The sequence below is a fragment of the Fragaria vesca genome, linkage group LG5 (assembly GCF_000184155.1).
Source record: "Fragaria vesca subsp. vesca linkage group LG5, FraVesHawaii_1.0, whole genome shotgun sequence".
In the NCBI taxonomy this organism is placed as follows: Eukaryota; Viridiplantae; Streptophyta; class Magnoliopsida; order Rosales; family Rosaceae; genus Fragaria; species Fragaria vesca.
Window position 1 is genome coordinate 23707852 of NC_020495.1, and position 6594 is coordinate 23714445.

At 42.5% G+C, this 6594-nt stretch overlaps 1 pseudogene; it reads right to left on the reverse strand.

Moving 5' to 3' along the window:
- Window positions 1-278: 278 nt before the first annotated feature.
- LOC101310615 overlaps window positions 279-6594 on the reverse strand; it is a 21399-nt pseudogene continuing 15083 nt past the window's right edge.

A 6594-nucleotide genomic window follows, 5' to 3' on the forward strand; every position in this document is an offset into this window, starting at 1 on the left:
GGCTATAGTTAATAAAATAAAATAAAACAAATAAATTGAAAATATTAAATAAAAAATACTATAGCCAACGAATTTCATTACTTTAGCCGACGAGATTCACAGATTTAGCCGACGAATTTCAAAGGTTTAGCCGACGAAATAAAAATTTCGTCGACTAAAGGTATAGAGTATATAATTAAACCCAGCGCTCGACAGCCTCCATAGCGCTCAAAAAAACCCTAAAAAACCCACCACCGCCTCCTCGAGTCCTCACCGCGCTCCACAGCCTCCACAGCCTCCTAGGTTTGGCCCAATCTGCCTCCTTCCGCCCTCTCCCTCTCCCGATCTCCCTCTCCCTCTTCCACAATACGAACACAGTCGACCACCACCTCGTCAAACCGGATTCCGCCTCGTCTTTGTCTTCTGCAACTCCAACGTCCAAGCATCCAAGCCGCACCGTGCAAGTCGCACAGTCCAAGTCGCACCGTCCAACCCACCGGTCGCCGTTGATTTGAGGTACGCACATCAATTCTTGAATTTTGTGAATTTTATGAATATTGATTCATTCAGACTCAACTGGAACCTTCTTGACTGTTCAAGTATGAATTGTAAGAAGTGTGGTTTCTTAATTGTACTAGAGTACATAACTACGTATGATGTTTTTCAATATATGGATTTGATATTGCAATAGGCATTAGTTATAGATTGGAGTTGGTTTACTGAATAAATGAAAAGTTGGTTACTGAATATATTGGCATTAGCATTTAGCAATGGTGTGTTGCAGGCAGCCAGCCACAAGTGTTGATCAACAAGATATGATTTTGATGCATGAAGTTTATTTAAATGTTATTATCTTTTGATCTTGCAAGACTAGCTAGTGTACTTTGATCTTTCAACTTGAGTCTTTGGAAATATTTTATGTTTGGTGATTTGTTTGAATTGCATTGTTTGAGTATTTACTAGGAATGGATGACAATATATAATGTTATGTTGATTGCAATATATGCTTTATATATAGGATGAATAATGACATGAATACAAGTTTTTTTTTCAAAAGGCTTTCGTCTTACGCCTCAAGGCAAGCGCCTTGGTGAGGCTCTCGCGCCATTGCCTCGGCTACGCCTTAGCCTTTTAAAACATTGATTCAAATTAATATTTTAAACAGGATGAGCAGTAATTTTAGATCGACGAAGGGTTCGAAGGGCCAAAGGTCCGAATCGTTTGAAGGAACCTCTAGCAACCCTCAAACGTCGTTTGGGGGCCCCATGATAGCTAGACGTGCGAGGCAGCCGAACGTTTTCCATTCCTGGAGGAAGCCGGAGGTGCCCCCTTCATCGAGGCATCTGGAGGTGCCCCCTTCATCGAGGCAGCCGGGCGTCCCTCATTCCTCGAGGCAGCTGTAGCCTCAGACCCAGAAGGAGGTGTCTGCATCCCGTATGCCTGAGATACATTGGGCGCCCACTCTGGGTCCTACTGCTTCGGATGGTGGGTCTTCTGGGGTACTGATGCCGCCACCTCATCTGTTCCTTCCGCGGATGATACTGGCCTTACCTGTAGTCGATGGCTTAGGGATGCCGATTAATCCACTGCCCGGTTCGTGCTTTTTGATACGCCTCTTATTTCCGCGAGGGTATCATCATCGGCGGCAGAGATGGAATTCGTAGCGCCCGCCGCATCGCCCTCAGGTAATGAAAGATGAATGATTTGTTTTCTTATAATTAATAATAAAGGGTCTCCGATTTTAATAATCAATTTAGTTTATCATGTGATAGGCACCGTCGGAGTGAAGCCGACAAAGAAGAAGGGAGGCCCCGTCACAGGGAAGGCTCTCGAGAAGACCGTCAATACCTCAAGGAGGATCGTCATCGATATTGACGGGGATGGCCACATAGTATCGGGCGGGAAGTCGTGGACGTACTCCGACAGCGTAGGAGCACTCATTAGGGATAAAGTCCCTATGTTGTGGTCAGACTGGGGCAAGGTCCCGCAGGAGGTTAAGGACATGGTCCACAATGCAATGTCAGTGAGTTTACAAAATGCCTCAATAATATTATGTATTACATTGTTGATTTCTCGAAAAACTAAACTAATAAACGGTTAAATACATATGTGGTTTGACGTTCCTGACCACCTGAAGAACAGCTGGGCGGACGTTATGCATGGGGAAAGTACGTTGAGAAGTTAATGAAAAAATAAAATTGTATGTGATATTAATAATATTTTTAATATTTTTGTTGTATCTGTAGGTACAAGGAGTGGAAGAACGAGTTGCGGACCCACTAGACTAAGCATGGGAACGCACGTTCTAGTACCCCTGCTGAGTTCCAGTACAGGGAGTACGAGTGGCGTTGGCTTCTAACATCAGAATTCAACAACTCTCCTAAACAGGTATTTAAAAAATTAATTAGTTAATTTGTCACTAAGTACGTCCGTTTTTAAATATTTTACTAATAGTTTATTTTTTTCTTTGAAGGCCGTTTCCCGGGCGAACGCTCAGAACCGACAACTCAACACAAGGAACCATCATGCCGGTTCTAGACCGTTCGCTGTCTTCATGGACAAGGCGGCTAGGGAACATCCAGAAGTCAACCGGTACGTCTATACGTACGAGAAGGCATATCCTGACGCCCAAAAGGACATTGTAAGTCATCTTACGTTTTAAAATTTTTAATTTTACTTATATATATGTCAAAATGTTAATTAATCATTTTTTCCCTATCCAATTAGGCGAAAGTGAGGGAGGCTAGTGACGAGGTGATGAGTGCTATAGTGAGGGAGGCATGGCCGGACACGCAGGAGGAAGAGATGTCCGAAGCCATGTCCCGGATCGACACTTCGGATCCAAGGGTTGGGGCGAGGATCATGGGCACAGCCTTCCCACAGCGAGGAAACAACTTCTACTGCCGGGGTCTAGGAAAGAAGGGCGAGGGGGTCCTAAAGACCACTCCAGGATTTCAACGAAAGGCAGCCTCAACCAGTAGCAGGACGACTCAGCTAGAGTCGGAAGTTGAGAGACTACAGGAACAGCAAGCTGCTCAGGCTGCCGCTCATGCCGCTTAGATCGCCGCGCAGACAGCTTATACTGCCGCGGTATATGCCACCCAGCAGCAGCAGATGTTCCAGTACTTGTAGGAGTTTACAGCTGCCCAGCTTCATGGATTTCCGGCTCCGCCCATTCTTACGCCTATACCGTTACCTCAGCCGCCGCAACCTCCTCCGTAGCAGCCCCCAAAATCGGATATTGATTTAGACAATCTAGATTTTGTGTAGTTGATCAATTATATAGTTTTATGTGCTTGTTGTTGGTTATATGGAATTGTTTTGGTGTATTTTGCAGGTTGCTTGGAATGGTAATTTAGAAATTTCAGGGTTTTTTTTTACTGGAATGGACTTATAGCCGACGAAACATGTAAGATATTCGTCGGCTATAATATTTTTAATTTTTTTTATAAGGTTTAGCTGACAAATTCTGACATGTTTCGTCGGCTAAACCCTTCTACAACCGACGAAATAGACTTTCTAAAGCCAACGAAATACACTATATTTCGTCAGCTATAGTTATTTTTTTAATTTTTTATTACATACTTTAGCCGACGAATATCCTAAATGTTTCGTTGGCTAAAGTCTCAAACTATGGTCGACGAAACATTTAGGATATTCGTCGGCTAAATTCTAAGATAATAGCCGACGACGTCTTCTAGTTTCGTCGGCTAAATATTGGGACACTAGCCGACGATGTCTTCTAGTTTCGTCGGCTAAAGTAATCGCAGACGACTCTTTCCCAACGAAACTAGGGCTGGGCATAAAAACCGAGGAAGAAAAAAAACCGAACCGGTCCGGGCTTTTTTCCGGGCCCTCATATTTTTTTGTGATGTTCGGGCCGGGCCTTGTTATACATGGGCCGGTCCCGGTCCCTCAAATGCAGGAAAAAAAAACCCAAAAGTCCGACTTATTATGTGTCATTCTATTATAGGTTGATTATAGTGATTCCATACTATTATTATGGGTACAAGCACATGAGATTTTTAGTTTAAACTGAACCTAGATTCTAGAAGCCTAAAACACAACTCTGAGACGAGACTCTGAGCCTCCAAACATCTTATCTCCAAACCTTATCCTCAATACTCTCATACAATTATACCCACATCAATCCAAAACTTAATTCTCTCAATCTCAATCTCTCTATTTCTCTAACCCCGCATACACAAAACCCTCAATCTCACTCTTTTGACTCTCTATCCCTCGCCGACCCAAACCCTCAATCTCCGCTGACCCCTCATCGCCGTCGTGACTACCCCAACGCCGACCATGTCGTTCAAGATCAACGAGAGGTATATCGATTCCCACAAGGTCGTGACCAGCAGCCTCAACTCTCGCCGACGTCTGCTGTGAAGGCGACCTCTATCATCTAATCATTTCCTCAGATTTTGGTCGAAATTTGGAACTTTTGGGCTGATCGGAGTTTGAGGTTAAGGTCGGGGATTTCAGAGTTGTTGGTGTAGGTGATGAAGAATTAGGAATTTAGCAAATCACATATACATCCTCTAAAAGGATTTGAAACACAAATAAATCCATTTGTGTTGTTATTAAACAAATAAGGATAGTTTTTAACAATTAAGGACAATTTTTTCTCTACATGCCATGTGTTATGATTTAATTTACCAAACTAACCCTGTACTAATTAAATATACTTTTAGAAGAGAAAAGTCTCTCATTTTGAGATTTTTCAGTAAATGGAATACAGTAGCAGATTTTCAATAATTTAGTGTAGTAGTAGTTAATTTCAGTAGAAGTAGTAGTAGGGGTTAACATTCCAGTAGAAGTAGTAGCAGGGGTAACATCCCAGTAGAAGTAGTAGCAGGGGTTAACATTCCAGTAGAAGTAGTAGCAGGGGTAACATCCTAGTACATTTAGTAGCAGGGGTTAACATTCCAATAGTAGTAGCATTTAATTCTAGTAGAAGTAGTAGCATGGGTTAATATTCCAATAGAAAAGTAGTAGTAGAGGTTAACATCTCAGTAGAAGTAGTTGCAGGTTTTCAGTAGCTCAGCTAATGTAGTAGCATGTTTTGTTGGAAAGCTACTCTTCCAACAGATGTAGTAGCAGAGTTTTAGTGGTTCAGCTAGTGTACGTAGTAGCAGCTTCAGTAAGTGCAGTAGCAGCTTCAGTAAGTACAGTAGCAGCTTCAGTAAGTACAGTAGCAGGTTTTTAGTGGCTCAGCTAATGTAGTAGCATGTTTTGTTGGAAAGCTACACTTCCAACAGATGTAGTAGCAGGGTTTTAGTTGTTTAGCTAGTGTAGTAGCAACTTCAGTAAGTGCAGTTGCATGTTTTCAGTGTCTCAGCTAATGTAGTAGCATATTTTGCTGGAAAGCTATACTTCCAACAGATGTAGTAGCAGGGTTTTAATGGTTCAGCTAGTGTAGTAGCAGCTTTAGTAAGTGCAGTAGCAGGTTTCAGTGGCTCAGTAAATGTAGTAGCAGCTTCAGTAACAGCTTCAGTTAGTGCAGTAGCAGCAAATGTAGTAGTAGTTATTTTCAGTACGTGCAGTAGCAGGTTTTGAGTACCACAACTGCAATTGGATGTCTTTTTTCTCAAGAAAAAGATTGTACTCTTATTTGAGGATTTTAATATATCGGCATAGTCTTCGTGATGTTTATTTAAATCTCATAAACATCTTCATTCTTTTTTCTTTTTTTAATTATGCTTTCTGCAAAAAGAAGAAGTGCAGAGCAGTCATGGTCTCGGCTACTACAGAGCACTCATACTCGTATTTTTCTGCTACTACACTTGTTGTACCCTTTTCTTTCTCTTCGCCATTGAAATACTATCACATTCAATCAAATAAACATCGACAACATTCCCAAATCATTAAAACCTAAACCGAGCATAAGCTCCCTGCCAAACCCATGCCTCCAACAAAGAAAACATTCCACTTCCTAGCATCACTACCAAAGACAAAGCTAAACCATTCCCCATCTTTCATTTTAGACTCACCGGAGATCAAAGAACCAACCTTTCACCCGTATCTTCTCGGTTCACCAGATCTATTTTCCAGAAAATTCATTTCAATTTCTCAAATTCTGCCAAAATTGAAATACAAAAAAAAAAAATATCAATTACCTGCGACAGCAACTCGTCTAGCTGCTACTGTGAAATTTCCGGCGACGCCATAACCACCACGCGACGCCGTCTAATCTCTATTGAATGACATCATAACCAGATCTAAGGGCTACAGAACTTTAGTCAAGCGTTGAGCATTCGCCAATCTTTAGTCGTCATCGTGGAATGGCATCTCAGGCATCGAGCGTCCGCAGTCGTCAAGCCTTGAGCGTTGGGATCGACCGTTGTCTTGCATCGATCAATCCTCTTCGTCCAACATAGAGATCGGCTGTCATCGTTGAGCATTGGGATCATCATCGAGCGTTGGACTTCATCATCGTCAATCGTCGAGCTTCGGGATCATGTGTCCTTCAAGGTGACGACGTCGGCGTCGGCCACATGTTTTTTTGGAGACAGAGATGAGTAGTGGCACCGATCTGATCAGTTGAAATTGAGAGAGAGAGAGAGAGAGAGAGAGAGAGAGAGAGAGAGAGAGAGAGAGAGAGAGAGAGAG